The sequence below is a fragment of the Prionailurus bengalensis genome, chromosome D3 (genome assembly GCF_016509475.1).
Source record: "Prionailurus bengalensis isolate Pbe53 chromosome D3, Fcat_Pben_1.1_paternal_pri, whole genome shotgun sequence".
Lineage (NCBI taxonomy): Eukaryota > Metazoa > Chordata > Mammalia > Carnivora > Felidae > Prionailurus > Prionailurus bengalensis.
The window spans coordinates 79839665-79856782 of NC_057356.1; the positions used below are offsets into that span (position 1 = coordinate 79839665).

The 17118-nt window shown below is 43.4% G+C and overlaps 1 pseudogene; it reads left to right on the forward strand.

The window, feature by feature from the left end:
* The first annotated feature begins 13814 nt into the window (after positions 1–13814).
* On the forward strand, positions 13815–16666 carry LOC122470021 (annotated as a pseudogene).
* The last annotated feature ends 452 nt before the right edge of the window (positions 16667–17118 follow it).

Here is a 17118-nt window from a genome sequence, read left to right on the forward strand (position 1 = left end):
GCTGGGGCTTCCAGCTCAAGGTGAGTCACTGAACACTGGCATCTGCTTTCCCTCCCTCGTTCTGCTTCTTCTGCCATGCCTTCCACTACACTTGAGATGTCAACCAAATGGAAATAAAGGAATAAATCCATAACAGCAAAGAGAATAAGAGAGGGACCACCGTTGGCCATTTCAGTGAAGGGAACACCACCTCCGACTGATGACAGCCTCACCAGCCTCCAGCATCAGAGAGGGAAATAAAGTTGGGCACAAAGGAAGGAAGTGGCTGGGAGCAGTCTCCTCCGAGTGGCAACAAAGTCATGACTCGGGAGCTGCAAAGAAGGACAACAATCCTAATATGCAGTGTAAAAACAGACTATTAGTTTTCAAACTTTAAAATCCACTCATGGAAGATTTCGATGTAAGCACAGAACAGAATGCAGTATTGTCGACCTTGACTTGAGGATGTGTGTAGTGCGTTAGGAGCAAGGGCTCTGGAGCTAGGGTCTGGATTTCAAGCCCAGCTCTGTCTTCTTGAAATGGCTCTCAAGTAAAGACCAGAGGGAGTGGGGTGTGTGCATACTGGGAAGAAATGCATTCCAGACATTAGGAACAGCAAGGACGAGGAAACTGAGGCAGAAGGAAACCTGGTGCGTTTGAGCAGCAGGCACGTCCCTCAATGCGGGAACGTAGTAAGTTATGAGATCAAACGGAATGCAGTTGCAGCCACTAGAGAAAACAGAATACTATCAAGATTCAATAGGGATGAATGAATACGCAGTCAAGAAGTAGCATATTGTCTAAGGATGTTAGCTAAGCATTATTTGAGGTGGCCACCGGAAGAACTGGAACTGAAAACTACTAACAGCGGATGTGACTCTAGGAAGTTGTCCTGGGGATGCGAGAGGAGGCAACAGCTCACTTTATTATTAGATCTTCTGCACAACATCAACAATAAAAACCCGTGTGCATATCATTTTACTTTTATAAAAGGGAAATGGAATTAAAAACTCTCCAAGTGGAAAAAAACTTATTTGTCTGCAATGAAAGTGATCGTAACAGAATTTGCATGATTTATACGCCCCTGAAGTAACTCAACAGCAAGGATGTCCCAGGTGGACTCTTTGCCTTTGAGGTTTTGCCTATTCCCGAAAAAGCTTTTCCATGCTTCTGCGATTTTCTTGGAAAACAGATTATGCAAATTACTTCACACCCTTCTGTTGGTACAGCCCCATGGCTGCCACATTGTCTGCTCTGAAACTCTTTAGTCTCTCCAGTCTTCTAGAAGCTACAGATGCGAGTTGGAGAACAGCTGAGCTACACGCCCAAGGAGAAGATGAAAAAGACATGCAACTGAAGAGTAGAACACGAAAGAAGGTCTTTGAAAGTGTCCTGGGCCCACAGTGCCTGCAGAAGACCAGAGGAAGGAAGCTGCTACATCTGGTTAATTGTGAGGCATTATCACAATCCCAGCAGCGCGCATGGTATCACCACCACTTCTAGAGGCTGCTCATCATAGAGGTGTCGCTGCCACGCTTTTGCAGGATACGCAAAATACAGATGAGTTAACACGCTAATAACCAGAAAATCGTTTTCGAGTTAACGAGGAGCCAAGCTAGATTTCCCCCCTTTTAATTAGAACCTGAAGATCTAGTTGCCTAATAGCCAAGGCCATGATAAATACAAGATTCAGAATTGTGGTTAAAGATCAGATGGAGACTATCCAGATGGAAAAGGGGAAGAAGTCTGATGCCACGATATTGTCGATGCTCCAGTTCCTAAGTTGGGGGGTGGCTTCACAGCGTATATTATTATTTCCCTGTGGAATACGTGTATTCTTTTGTGTGTGTCAGATATTAGCAATGCATTTTTAAGGAAAAAAGTATGTTGCCTGAGAAAGAGACATCTATCGCATTACTCCACAATATCATTCCGTTTCTTAATGACATTAAGTTATAGCTTCTTTGGGTTTTTGTGTTTGTTTGGTTTTGGTTTTTTATCATTTTTTAGGTTCCTGCACAGACGTTTCAGTACTTCAAGAAAATACCGTGAAGAGTGTGGTGGAAGGTACAGGGATTTAGAATCAAACCAACTCAAGTTCAATACTTGTGGTCTCTAAAACTCTCAAGTTTTCAGCTGCTGATTTTTATTCTTACAGCTACTTCTCCTTTTTCGCCTGTTCACACGCATTGCCCTGACTGTCAACATTTACAATCTTTCCCAGAAAGGCACCTTCTTCCTATAAACTCTAGTCCGGAGAGTGGCACGTATCGTGGTCACAACTGACTTCAGAAACAGTCACTTCTGCCACAGGCAATGCCACAGTATCTTTCCCATGGGCAACTGCACCCACCCCCACGCTGAATCCTAGATCCTAGAGCCTCAGCGTGGGCTGCCCGAACCCTGGACTTCTGCTTGCCCTGCTGGGAGAGGCCAACACACAGGCTTAGGTTGGCAGACATTCAAAGACACGACTTGAACATTTAGAAGACTGTCAGTCTAAGAATTCTTGTTAAGCCGGGTGCCTGGGTGGCTCAGTCAGTTGAGCATCCGAGTTCAGCTCAAGTCATAATCTTACAGTTTGTGAGTTTGAGCCCCACATGAGGCTCGCTGTTGTCAGCATAGAGCCCACTTCAGATCCTCTGTGCCCTTCTCTCTCTGCCCCTCTGGCCCTTGTGCTTTCTCTAAAATAATTTTTTTTTGAATTTTTTTTTTCAACGTTTATTTATTTTGGGGACAGAGAGAGACAGAGCATGAACGGGGGAGGGGCAGAGAGAGAGGGAGACACAGAATCGGAAACAGGCTCCAGGCTCTGAGCCATCAGCCCAGAGCCCGACGCGGGGCTCGAACTCACGGACCGCAAGATCGTGACCTGGCTGAAGTCGGATGCTTAACCGACTGTGCCACCCAGGCGCCCCTAAAATAATTTTTTTTTAACTAAAGAAAAAAGAAGTCTTGTGAAGCCTATATCATAACTTGTACTAAGAGGTCATGTCGTAAAATACTCACTCAAACTCAGGTGGACACAATCCTTGTTTGAGACTGTTTCCAAAGATGGACACCAAGTCTTTCCATGCCTTCCAGGCCTCTATCACTCCTCCATCAACACGTGGAGTCTGTTTCCTCCTCCCGAATCTGAGCAGGCTCTGCAATTTGCCTTAACCAACAGAACATGGCAGAGGTAAGCTGGTGATAGCTCTGGGCCTGATCCATAAGATGTCTAGTAGCTTCTACTTTCACTCTTGCAACATGGAGCCTCCACATAAAGGGGCCCAGCTACTGTGGTGGAGAGACCACATGGTTGGAGAGACCCTGAGAGATGGGAGGGGGAAGGGGTGGAGGGAGGCGGACTGGTCAGTCCCCAGCTGTTCCAGCCATCCCAGCCAAGGCAAGTAAATCTGTCCTTGTTTCCTAGGGCTGCTATAACAAACTATTACAAACTGGGTGGCTTAAAATAACAGAAAATTTATTCACTCACACTTCTGGAGGCTGCAAGTCCAAAATCAAGGTGTGTAGGCAGGGCTGGTTCCTTCTGCAGGTTCTGAGGGAGAGTGTGTTCCTTGCTTCTTCCAGCTTCTGGTGGTTCCCAACAATTCTCGGTGTTTCTGGGCTTGCGGTGACGTCACTCTAGTATCTGTCTCTTGTTACATGGTGTTCTTCCTTTTTTCTCCCTGTCAGGACGCCGGTCATGTTGAATTAGGGCCCCTTCTACCCCAGCATGATTTCATCTTAGCTAATTCCATCTGCAAAGACCCCTTTCCAAATAACATCACATTCTGAGGTTCTGGGTAAATGTGAAATTTGGGAGATACTTTTCAGCTTTGCACAGAAACCGTCTTGAACATTCCTGCCCCACTTAAGCCTCCAGACCACTGCAGCTGCATGACAGACTCTGAGAGAGATGAGTAGAATCACCCAAATTACTTCTTTGGCCTCCCCAAATTGCAAAATCATAAGCAAATGGACAAATGTTACAAGTCAAGTCAATTTGGGGATGGTCTATTATAGAGATAACCAAACCAGTCCTTTTGAAACCGTAGAAGAGGTGATTTTAACAACCATTGACATAATTACTAATCAAATGCTGTTAATGTGTGACTAGAACTACTAGTAAAAGGATGAGAACACGGGGGGTTTTACAAAAAGCTATTGTAACTTTCATGAGATGTCTTACATAGGATTTCATTCCATTGTTTTTCTTCACCCAAGAATTTCTCAGAGGCAATTTCCTGTTTCAAATGAGGCGGGGGGGGGGGGGGGGGCAGGGGTGGGGGTGTTTTATGCCTCCAAATGCCTGTAAAATGCTGAGTAACATGGAAGGAATGTGAAAGTCTCTGAGCCAGAGAAGAGAGTTTCTTCTTGTGAAGGACAGTGGATTTTACTATATTTGACCCCAGAAAGAAAAAGGAAGGGAATCCATTGTGTTACAGTTGATGTCCTATTCAGAAAAGATTAGAAGGTGAACAGACTTAAGGTATGAAAAGATAAATGAAGTCTTACTCTGACCAGGTGTTCAGTAATTCAACCCTCACCTCACTTACACAGATAAGTTCAAGTCTCCAATCTTCTGAAAGCCTGGGATCAAACCGGAAGAAGGAAATGATAGGCTGCCAATTTTCCATAACATCCTCCCAAAACTATGCAGGATGAAACAGCGAATGTTAGTCTCTTGTGACCCTCAAAGCGGCAAGGACTGACATAAAACTGTTGCGTAAGAAAATATAATTACTATGGGAGGAAATTCTCCAAAAAGGGGACGGATCATGACTATCGTTGCCTTATGAGAAAATAATGGAAATCTTCACATAAAGATAAGGACAAAGGAGATGCAAATTTAAGTCGCAAGGGAGTCTTTTTCACTTACTAACCATGAACATTAGGTAGGTTCCCTGTGCCATTTACCATTTTAGATTCCTCATACGGAAAAGGGGGATAATAATGCCGCACTTTCCTCAAAAGGTCATTGTGAAAAACATGGAATTGTAAATGTGAAAGCACTTTGAACACTCCACAAATACATGACGAAGATAAGGGTTAATTATTACTGTTCAGTATATATTTAAGCACATTTGTGGGGAAAAATATTTTCTGCAGTGCCAATTTCAGACATGGCTGATTAAAAGGAATTTCTAAAGAAACTTGTGGAACGGAGGTGGTGATGGCAGCCATGGTCTCATCAACAGGATGTATTCCGTCAACATTATTTCCCACTTCACTTCAACCCTGTCCAGGGATTCCAGAATTTTCTTCTGTAAAATCCTGTATCCTCTGCTCTCGTGTATTTGCACTGATAATTATTTGCAATAGGTGAGCTTCCCGTTAACGTCCTCCAAGAAAATCACCCTTCTGGAATCTCCACACCAGATTCAGCTGTCACCTCCTATTTACTGTCAAGTTAAATGCAGACCATTGCCAAGATGAAGCTGGTGTCTGGAGCATATGTTTTCTCCTTAGGGTTTTGATTACCAGCCAGTTTGGCATCTTAGGAGATGATGGGAAGAGAGAAGATTGAATTTATTGCTCTATGCCATCACCCAGTCTTTTGACATTTGGATTTCCAAGCAAGTTCTAAAAGAAACTAATTGTTAAGTCTTGCTAACTATGCATCAGACGACTGACAACAATTATGTCATTTTTACAAATAGCTTCTAATATTGATAACATCATTGTCTCCACTTATAAATAAGAAAACTGAAGGTCAAAGGTCTTCAGTAACTTACCTAAGGCCACACAGTGGAATTGGAACATGCACCTAGGTGGTTTAACTCCAGAAGTTAAACTCTTACTATTATGCAATACTCTGCTTGGAATCCTCACATCAGAAACAGAGAACTGATGGCGGAGCTTACACACTCCTACACTTAGTGGCAGCTGCCGTGCTATAGGTGAACACACAGGCTGTGGCATGTCTGTGTCCTTTTGGTAGCAATTTAGGCATCCGGGATCTACTTCTTGTGCTTATGATATAGATGAGTTCTTCTTCTTCTTCTTTTTTTGGTAACCAAATTCAAACTATACGTCCTTTCGTATTCAAGCGAATGATTTTTTTCAGTGATAGCTACAATAAAAGTCTAAATTCCTAAGGATGACGTTCAAGACTCTGCGAGCTGGACCTCTCTTGCTTCCTGTCTCACCTCTTCTACTCTCCTCTTTTGCACAAAGCACTAGGCAAACCATATTAAGGATCACAACCTGTGGGTCCCATGTCTATTTGTTTTCTTATGATGCATTTTTCACGTAGAATGGCATTCCCATCTAGGATGAATGCTTGTCAATATTTCAAAAACCCTAGTACAAACTAAAATATTAAATTTCTTGGCTTTTGGCCAAAAATGCTAACTCAGTAGGAGAGTACGGAGTATCTCATCTCATTAGAAATTCTGATTGCAGTAATGTATGGCTTTTGCTATCAAGTTGAGAAGTGAAGTGTCTCTTGATAAGTGTAAATTTATTTATAATGACAAAATCGTTGTAAAAACAACATGGGACAGGGAAAGAGACAGGCAATAAAAGTACCCCTCGGTGATAGAAAGTTTAGGAACCAATTGACCTACAGTGGTCTTTATTCTAGCACTTTTTCTTGTTGAAATCCATCTTCTATAAATGTTTCTTCCTCTATGAAGTCTCTCTCCGGGTTATCTGGGAGAAGCAATCCCTCCTTGCTTTTTGATCCTATGACATAGTATATATGCTGTTCTCATAGTAACTTACTTCTGTATTTTCGTGGCTCTAAGAGGGTTATCAAGTATAATCTGCATCATTATCCTCTATACCACAAAGAATGAAAAACCACTATCAACTAAACTATGACACGCCATCTTGATTTCCAAAGTACAAAAAAAGCGTGTTACAGAATTAATAGATACAGTATCATGAGTAATTTGCATTTCCTTTCCCTTACTGGATCATTAAGAGGGAGCTACTATGTCTTGTTCATTTCTATTTCCCTAGGACCTTACACTATGCCTCACGTGTGGTATACACTCAATATGCGTGTGTTACATTGAATTGTTAGCTCATCATATAGGTGTCCTAAAAGACTCCCAAATGTAGTGGCACACTAAGGCTCTTAGTGAAATTTCAGGCCCTGTCTCCACCTTTTGCATATACTTGTAGATCAGTCTTGTTTATAAATCAGACAATAAACAAGAGAGCATGTGATCCTAAGAGATTCCTCATCGACATACCAGTTAGAAGTAAACATTTTCACGAAAACATTATTTGTTAGATCTCTACTGAGCCTTCTATTCAGTCTATTTGGAGTGCTATGTGGAAAATCTCATATTTGCAACTCTTGAACAATGTACTTTTGAAATTAGGTAAAGAGAAGGAAAAGAAGAAAAGAGAAGGGAGAGAAGGAAAAATCTACTCAAAACTGAAGTCTCTGGTCTTTTTCCCTTGAAGATACCTTAGTCTTAGTGAACCAAAGGATGTTTAAGGAGCTGGATAGGTGGATGGTTGATGGGTGACAGATCAGCCAGTTAGGACTACAATAATGCTACACTCAAAATGACACCAAAACGTCAGGGCTACATAACAATACACATTGATTTAATTCACATGGTTCGCCTGGGTGTTCTGCCGACCTGGGCTGGACTTACCCACGTATCTGCAGGTCAGCTGGGAGTCAGCTGGTGTAGGCCGGGCTGAGCTGGGATAGCTAGACTGGAGTGGCTTTGTTCCACACGCCTCTCATCTTCTTGGGACCAGAGATGTGTTCTTCTCATGGAACTTGGCACAGCACACAAAAACAAGCAGAGACATATTTGGCTTCTTTAGACCTCGGCTCAGAGCCGCATCCTGTCACTTTTACCATATTCTGTGGGCCAAAGCAAGTGATACATCCAAACTAAAGTCAAGAGGCAGGGAGATATACCCTCCCTCTTCAGAAAGGGACTTGCAAATTCACACGTCCAAGGGCTTACTTACAGGACGGGGTGAAGAATTAGGGGTCAGTGATGCGATTCTACCATGTGTAGTAAGAATGCATCCTACACATAAATACTGAGTTTACAAAGAATAATCACAAATACTTTCTCATTTAATTTCACAACTAGACCAAAAGGGCAAAGCAGATGTAACTATCGCTACTTTACTAAAGATAAAAGGGAAACTCAGAGAATTTAAGTAACTTGTCCAAGATATATACTGTTAAATGATTGATACAGAATTAAATCAGAATTATCAAGTACATTAAACGGATACGGCAAGTGGTTCAGATAGAATTCAAACCATGCTCAATAGCTGCTTGTGGATTACCACATACAATTCCATCGTAGGCCAAGGCTGGTATGTTTCAGGAAAGGGCTAGGTCAATTTAGAAGAATAACAATATTGAGCTTTATCTTCAGGAACAATCAACCACACCCGAAGTTTCTAGCGAGTACGCTCTGGCTGATTTCCAGACTACGTTTATAAACAAGAATTGCTGCTTGTTTTCACACAAATACATTAATTTGTGAAGGGATTGGGCTAAGAGTACAAAGAATGATGAAAATCCAAATTGGGAGCAGCACTGAAATGCAAACAGCATCACACACTGATAAACTGCTTATGGATTTTCTGTCTTCGACTGATTGGAAAAAAAAAAAAACTATTTTGAGGTGATGAACTGTAACATGTTGGAAGTAATTGGTTTAGTAAGGAAAAGGGTGTTAATTTAGAAATATCAATACCACTACCCTCCTGGTGGATTATATATAGACAGAACAAAATCAGAGCTGCCCAATGATCTGATAGTTTATTGTTTCATTTACCACCGTGTATGTCCCAGAGTTGGCACTCAGAATAAATGGGCTTTTGCATTTTCCAGAAACACAAGCACTTTGCTACCTACTCCCTGCCATTTATATACAGAGGGAGAAAGCATGAAAGTCAAGGTCACCTAACGAAACAGGGATTGGGAGTAGAAGATACAAGGCGAATTGAAATTTCCAATAATCATATCAATAACACTTAGTCAACCTAACATTCAGAAGAAAACTTCCCTGAGGTTCTCCAGTTAGTTCTACCCAAGGAGAGGACCACTGTCATTTGATCTCAGAGACTCCTATGTTGTTCTTTTGTTACATTATGTAAATTGAAAGTATTTATTAATGGACTATCTTTATCTCGCATGTTGCATCCTAGACTGCAAGCCTTATGAGAGGAGATCAGTAAGTTTCTGGTTCACTTTTTTTTTTTTTTTTTACCCCTTGTACCTCCCTACAGCACATTGTCTGTGACCCAAAACGGAGGCGTATAAGAGAGAGCTCGGCTGGGGAGGGGGGCATAAGAGAAAGGTTAGGGGGAGGGCTATAGAGAGAGCTTGGGGGGGGGGGGGGGCTGTGTTCTTGATTAGCTGCCCCAACCCCCTTCCCAATGGCTTCTTGAGAATGAAATCAAAATCCTTAACATAACCCACAAGGCACTGGGTAGTCATGCCCCTTCCTACCTCTTTTTTTCTGTCTCTTGACTTCTTACTTTCAAGCTCCAGATTCATGGTCCTTCATTGTACTTGTTATAGCTCCTTGAATACATTGCAACCCCACCTGTCCCAGGGCAACTGTGCACATCTCCCTTTCTGCCCTGAATTCTGAGCACACCCCTGTCCCCTCTTAAATAACCTGTCTCTCAGCTGTAAGTCAACCATCATTATTGACTTCTCAGACCAGGTCAGGCTTCCCATCAGAGTCTCTCATAGAACCCATACTGTTGTTCTCCTTGGTAACCCAAACCACAGTTGTTATTTTTCATTTGTTTGTGCGATTATTTGATTACTATGTTCCCTCTGGACTGTAAGCTTCATGAAGGCAGGAACTGTGATGATTTTTGCTTACCGTACAATACCCAGGATCTTTGCTCTTCACCAAATATCTAGGGCTTAACCCTGTGCCTGGCTTTTGGTCCGAACTCAAAAATATTTATTAAAGTGAATCAATCAATAAAAGAAACACATACACATCTTTTACGTCTCTTTTCTCTCTTCCTTAGGGATGAGCACCTAGAGGCAACAGACCTGGTTCTCAAAATAACTTCTGTTGGTATATCGATAAATTTGAATTCAAGTGACCTTGGTTTTAGCCAAGTCCTAACCAATTGTCCATGGCTTCTCTGCTAATACATGGCAAGAATTTTAACTCACTACAGGCCACCTCTTTGCAATCTTTCAATATATAAAAAGGCACAGAAATATCTATCTCCTTAGAGAGAGAGAGAGAGAGAGAGAGAGAGACTTCTTTCAAGGTATCACTTCTTACTATCAAACCAATCATTAATGAGCTTTCTAACTCAGACACTTATCACAGTTTATCACTTGTATTTTAAAACTCAGTCTATACCCACCCTGCCACATATGGTCACAGCTTGTTTGCAAAGAATGCTGATCATGCTTTCAAACAAAACTGTTCCCATATGCTGTGATTCATCCCCCCTTCCTGCCTTTGCTTCATTTGTTTTAGAATTGGAGTTTAATTTTGAAAGGGTTGCTGTGACAGGAAGTGACTGGGGGAGGGAGAATTGGAAGAGGCGGATAGATGCGCTGAATGGTGCTTATTAAACCCACAGCCGGGATCAGACTGTTGGATTGGGAAAACCCCTTAAAGGAATACCAAATTCCCACTGAAGCCCTTCCTTCCAGTTTAAACCAGGGGAATGAGGAGGACACAGAAATGGGGGGAAGGCCTTCCTTTCTACAATGCGTGATAGTCCCATTTACATTATGACTGAATCCAACATATGGTTCAGCTGCTGACCAGAGTGACATTTGGAAAAGTGGAAGCATTACCATCTCCAGAGAATATTAATGAAACCAAGGAATGAGGTGGGTGATTGCTTATTACAACTCAGTGCAAGAACTTTTAATGAAGTAAAATGTAATGTAAAACTAACTAAGCATTCTTGGATAATTCATTCCTTCAGTAAATACTATTCGGTATCCATTATGCATCATAGCCCTTTCTAGGTATCGGGGATACAATGCTGGTTAAAAAAAAAAAAAAAATCCAGATAGATACCCCTGCCCTCACAGAGCTCACATTTTAACGGGGGAGGGTGAAGAATTAAACAACTAAACAAGAATAGGGATGTCAGACTTTGATATGGTTGTGGATGAAGTAAGAAAGGAAGAGCATTACAATGTGAGAGTGAGGTTGGATGGCTGGTATTTTTAAAAGAGTGGACAGAGAAGGTCTCATCTATCAAGTGAAGAAGTAAGCCAGGTGGCTGTGGGAGGCAGGAGGTCAATCTAAGTAGATGGAAGAGCAAGTGCAAGAGTCCTGAGGCAGGGACACACTTTGTATGCTCAAGGAACATCAAGGAAGCTAATGGTATGAAAGTGGAATGTCAGAGAGAAAGTCAGACAGGTAAAAAGGGACCAAGTTAAATAGAGCTCTGTAAGTTGATTATGAAAACAGTATATTGTACTCTGAGAAGGGAAACAATGGAAGGGTTTCGAAAGATGAGTGACGTGATGTGAATTACATTTTTTTTTTATTTTTTTTTTCAACGTTTATTTATTTTTGGGACAGAGAGAGACAGAGCATGAACGGGGGAGGGGCAGAGAGAGAGGGAGACACAGAATCGGAAACAGGCTCCAGGCTCTGAGCCATCAGCCCAGAGCCCGACGCGGGGCTCGAACTCACGGACCGCGAGATCGTGACCTGGCTGAAGTCGGACGCCTAACTGACTGCGCCACCCAGGCGCCCCGAGTGAATTACATTTTTAAAGGTACACTGTGGCTGCTGTGCGGAGACTAGACCACAGTGAGTGGGACAATGGTAGAAGCAGAGTGGTCAGTGAGACAGGAGGCTACTGGAATAATCCAGAAACACTGTGGCACTCTGCAACATGGCTGTCAGAGAGGAAGTGGTAAACTGGTTTTGGTGGCTGCTGTAACCAATTATCACACACTTGGGTGTTCGAGACAACAGAAACTTCCTCTGTCGCAGTTCTGGAGTCCAGAAGACCAAAGTCAGTATCACTGGACCACAAGCCAGGTGTTAGCAAGGCTGTGTGTTCTCTAGACTCCACTTCTTGCCTCTGAGCGCTTCTGGTAGCTGTGTCATTCCTTGACTTGTGGCCACATCTTTCCAATCTTCCAGGCTGACATCTTCTCACCTCTCTCTTCTCCATCTTCATATCCCCCTTCTCCTCTGGGGGAGATCCCAAATCTCCCTCTGTCTCCTCCTTAAGGATACATGTGATCGTATTTAGGTCTCATGTGGATGATCTCCCCATTTCAAGATCATTAATTTTATCAATGCTCCAGACCCCCTTTTTAAAGCCATTTCGGGTAATATTCACAGAGTCTAGGGGTTCGGGTATGAATCTTTTGGAAGGGGGGGCTTCTACAGTAGAAGTAGTAAGTCATGGATATTTCTTGAAGGAAGAGCCAATGGGATTTTCTGATCTATCACTTGTTGGGTGGGACAGAGAGGAGTAAAGTACAATCCTGAGATTTTTAGCCAGAGCACCTGGACACTTCCTCAGAGGAAGATTCTGGAAAGAACAGGTTCAGGAAAGCAGATTAGGAGCTAATTTTTCTTATATGTTAGGTTTGAAACATCTATTAAATATCTAAGTGGTGACTTGAGGAGGGGGTCAGACATGAATCTGGATTCCAGGGAAGGCCAGACAGGGATTAGAAATTTGTGAATCATCAGAGTACGTGTGGAATTAAAGCCACAAGACAAAGTGAGATTACCTTGCATGTGCTTTTGAACTGTGTCCACTTGGCCAAACAGAAGTATATTCCAGAATCTTTTTTCTTGTATGGTTCCATATTAAGACTGACCAAAAAAGAGATGTGCATGAATCTGGGAGGCGGGAGTGAAGCAGCCATCATGACTCTCTGACGGTGTTTGATTAGCTGCGGACAGAGACAGACACTTAGGCACTGGTGGCTCCAGCTCTTCTCTCCCCTCTCATCCAGCTCCTCTTCCCAACTGGTGGCCCTCTTGGCCAACAGTGGCCCCGAGCCCACCACCAGACTCAGAGGCAACGGCCTTCCCTAGACTTCTCCATCTCTCTGCTGTAGTCCCACAGTAGCAGGTGGATGTGCCTCTGGGAGTCCCAACTCTGTCCGTCACCCCAGTGCTTCCTACTCAGGAATTCTGCTCAGATCTCTTCCTGCCCCATGTCAGACCTTCCTTCCCAATGGTATAAGGTCTTATCCCAACAATAAATCCCAATTCCATTGTGGTTCTGCTTCTCTGGTTAAACCCTGACTACCCATATACCTGGGGAGTTAATCCAGACAAGGAAAAGTCTAAGAACTGAGCCCTGGGGCTCTCCAAAGTTTGGAAATCAGAGAGAAAAGGAGGCATCAGTGAAGGAAACTAAGCAGGACTGGCCACTGTAGCACCTGACATTTATACAATGGGGAGGGGAACGGAGGGGGTTCTTAAAGAGAAGGAATATAATATTATAAATAAAAATTAAATATAAAAATAAATATACATTTAGAATGGGAAAAGAGGTTACATCAAATTACAATTTTTAAAGGCTGGAAAATACAATAAACCACATTTTAAATTATTTCACTGTTAATATACCCCTATAATACTTCTACCTGTACATTTTTTGGCTGCTTACTTTTTGATCAGCCTTTCATATTACAATTATTTTATACTGTTACTTTCTACAGAGAAAATAGAAAAATAATCATTCTTCCTTCTAGGATGACCGATCTCAGTTTTTAAATTTTTAGCCTGTATGCATAAAATGCATAAAATCTGTGTATTCACAAACAGGCTTCTTTGTAATCCTGTTAGAAGTCTGGGCTCCACAAAAAGAGAACCTTCTAAATCTGGGCTGTAGTCATGCTGAGTTTACGTCTCCCTGCTGGTGCCACCTGGATGGCTTCCCAGAACTGAGACCCAGCCACTGCCAGTGTCGCCACCACCCACAACTTTGCTGAGCCCAGTGGGGTCACCACCCGGGGCCCCGTGGGCAAGACGCTATAGCAGGAGCTGATGACCCTCATGACGTCGGGTGACAAAGGGATTTCTGCCCTCCCTGAATCAGACAACCTTTTCAAATGGTTGGGGACCATTCATGGGGCAGTTGACACAGTACATGAAGACCTGAGGTATAAGCTCTGCCTGGAGTCTGCCGGTGGCTATCCTTACGATGCACCCATGGTCAAGTTCCTCACGCCCTGCTACCACCCAGTGCGGACACCCGGGGTAGCATCTGCCTGGACATCCTGATGGATCATCCTGCTGTCCATCGAGAGCCTGCTGGGAAAAGCCAACACTGAGAGCCCTTTGAACACCCGTGCTGCCAAGCTCTGGAAAGACCCCACAGCCTTTAAGAAATTCCTGCAAGAGTGGCACCCGGGTGGCTCAGCTGGTTAAGCAGCAGGCTCCTGACTTTGGTTCAGGTCACAATCTCATCACTCAAGTTCGAGCCCCATGTTGGGCTCTGTGCTGACAGCATGGAGTCTGCTTGGGATTCTCTCTCTCTTCCCCTCCCTTGCTCATGTGCTCTGTTTCTCTCTCTCAAAATAAATAAACTTCAAAAAAAATTTTTTTAAAGAAATACCTGCAAGAAACCTACTCAAAGCAGGTCTCTAGCCAAGAACCTGACTCTCTAGCCTCTCTCCTTGTATTGTCTTTTTATTTCTTCTGTAGATAGTCTGTCCTTTCCTTCATTTCTGTCTAGGACTCTGTGTCTTAAGCTGTGCTGTCATTTTTGAAATTAAGTCTCTGGTTGAGTCCTTGTGTTGAATATATTAAACAAATAGGTGTTTTTTTTTTTTTTAATAAAAAAACAATCTTCTAAATTTGATTTCAAACAATCCTTATGTTTAAAAAGATTTAAAATATACAGTACATGTATAATTGCGTTCTCTTATATTCCCGATAAGAGAGAACTTCCAGGGGCGCCTGGGTGGCGCAGTCGGTTAAGCGTCCGACTTCAGCCAGGTCACGATCTCGCGGTCCGTGAGTTCGAGCCCCACGTCGGGCTCTGGGCTGATGGCTCAGAGCCTGGAGCCTGTTTCCGATTCTGTGTCTCCCTCTCTCTCTGCCCCTCGCCCGTTCATGCTCTGTCTCTCTCTGTCCCAAAAAAATAAATAAACGTTGAAAAAAAAAATTTTTTTTAAAAAAAAGAGAGAACTTCCAATTTTAATAAGGTATCGAAGAATAAAATATTACAAAAAGAAAATATGATTTTACCCATCTGATGAAAAGGAGGATTTTGCACCGACTGCTTTTCAAACCTTCTCTTTGACTCTCACGTACTGGTGTTCTGTGCCAGGGGACAGACACATTAATATCATGATTTGACTTCTGAACAACACCTGTGCATCTTGATGCCCGTTAAGTCAGCACATTAGGCAGCGGGAGTATTTTTCAAAGCCATGCCTGCCCCAGAGGGATAGAGAGAACTCTACTAGACACAAAAGAAACTACAAAAGAACACAAATGTATCCCACTAAACCCCAACTAAAGCTATCTCCAACTCGACTTGCCCTAAGCCCCATCTCCAAAGGGCTTGCGGCCATTCTGCAAGGGAAAATTCGAACTTTCTAACCTGCAAACTTTCAAACATACACACAAGTAGACAGAATAGTGCAATCAATTCCCTATAGTCTCGGCAGGTCAGCCAAAGCAGACCTTCTGGGATGCCCCGTGAGCTAATTTGCTCAGTCAACTTAAATGGCACACTGTGGCGGGGCACCAAGGCCCAGCGCCTGTCAATCTTTGTTCGGTAGATCACCCATTTCGGACACGAATGCCTGACTCCGAGAGAGGGAAAATACCCAGGTTCCGAATCAGGCCATATAAATCTCAGTTTTGTCATTTATTTCCTGAAACATTGTCACCTGCAATACTGAGAAATTTCACTGTGTGTGAGTGGAGGTGAGTAAGAAAGTCATTCACTGTATGAAAAGTTCTGTAGAGAACTTCTCTCTACCAAATGCCCAGACTCTTGTCAACCACCAGCAGGTGGGCCCAGAGGCCAGACCCTGCAGCTATGGATGAACCAGTGTGTGCCCCTAAGGTGAGAACAGAAAGAAGCAAGGCCTCAGATGACCATATGGCTACCTAAGGCCCCAGCTACTCATCTAACAGAAAAACCTCCAGGTCATCTTAACTCACGTCTCTCCCCAAGTCCTGGCTTTTGCCAAATTCTGACCGTTTTTCCTTCACGTTTCTCAATCTGCCCTACTCCTCTCCCTGTTCTTTTGCAGAGGCAGGGTTGTTCGAAGAAAATGTGTAATATGGTTAAAACAAATAGCCAGACATGTTGGGATGAGCATTGGGTGTTGTATGGAAACCAATTTGACAATAAATTTCACATTAAAAAAAAAAACAACAACACAAAACAAATAGCCAGACAGGCTCAGAAAAGCCTCAGAACAGTCAGAGCCTGGAGAGGGAGGAGAGAGGAAGAGGAAGACAGTGTGAATCTTGCCTTGGATTGTGGTAGCAGCAGGTGCTAAGCATGGGGAGAACTGAGCTGGTGGATGGATGGCTATGATCTCCGTTGGCTTGTCTGCACCGGGACCATGTGACTGCCAGGGAAAGGGAATGTCTCAGAGACTCAAATTCCCTTCTCTGTCCATAACCACAGTTCACATCTGTTACAGCCAAGACAGTGTCTTCGCCTCTTCCCTGCCGGGCCTTATGCTGGGTTTCCCGGGGGTATGACCAGGAGCCTACCAAACACTTCCAGGTCCTTTATGGAGCACCCCGGATAACCTTGCTACTCTGGAGTCTACCCAGACCTGTCTCTTTCCCTCACAAACCTAGCTCCCCGCATCACTCTCCCATCTCAGAACATTTCTCCAAATTAACCTTTTATTTTTTTGAGAGAGAGAGAGAGAGAGAGAGAGAGCACGTGCATGTGCACACGTGAGCAAAGCCTACAGGCAGAGGGAGAGAGACAGAATACTAAGCAGGCTCCACACCCAGTGAGGAGGCCGACTTGGGGCTCGATCCCTTGACCCTGGGATCATGAATGGAGCCAAAACCAAGACTCTGAAGCTTATCCAGCTAAACCACCCAGGCACCCCCAAAGTTTCCCTTCCTGACCAAAACTTGACTGCCCAGCCCAACTCCCCACATCTCCTGCCATCCGTCATCAATCTCAAATTCACGCAGGAAGTCTTTTGCCCACAGATTGAACCAGGACATTCTGTTGCTCTGACAT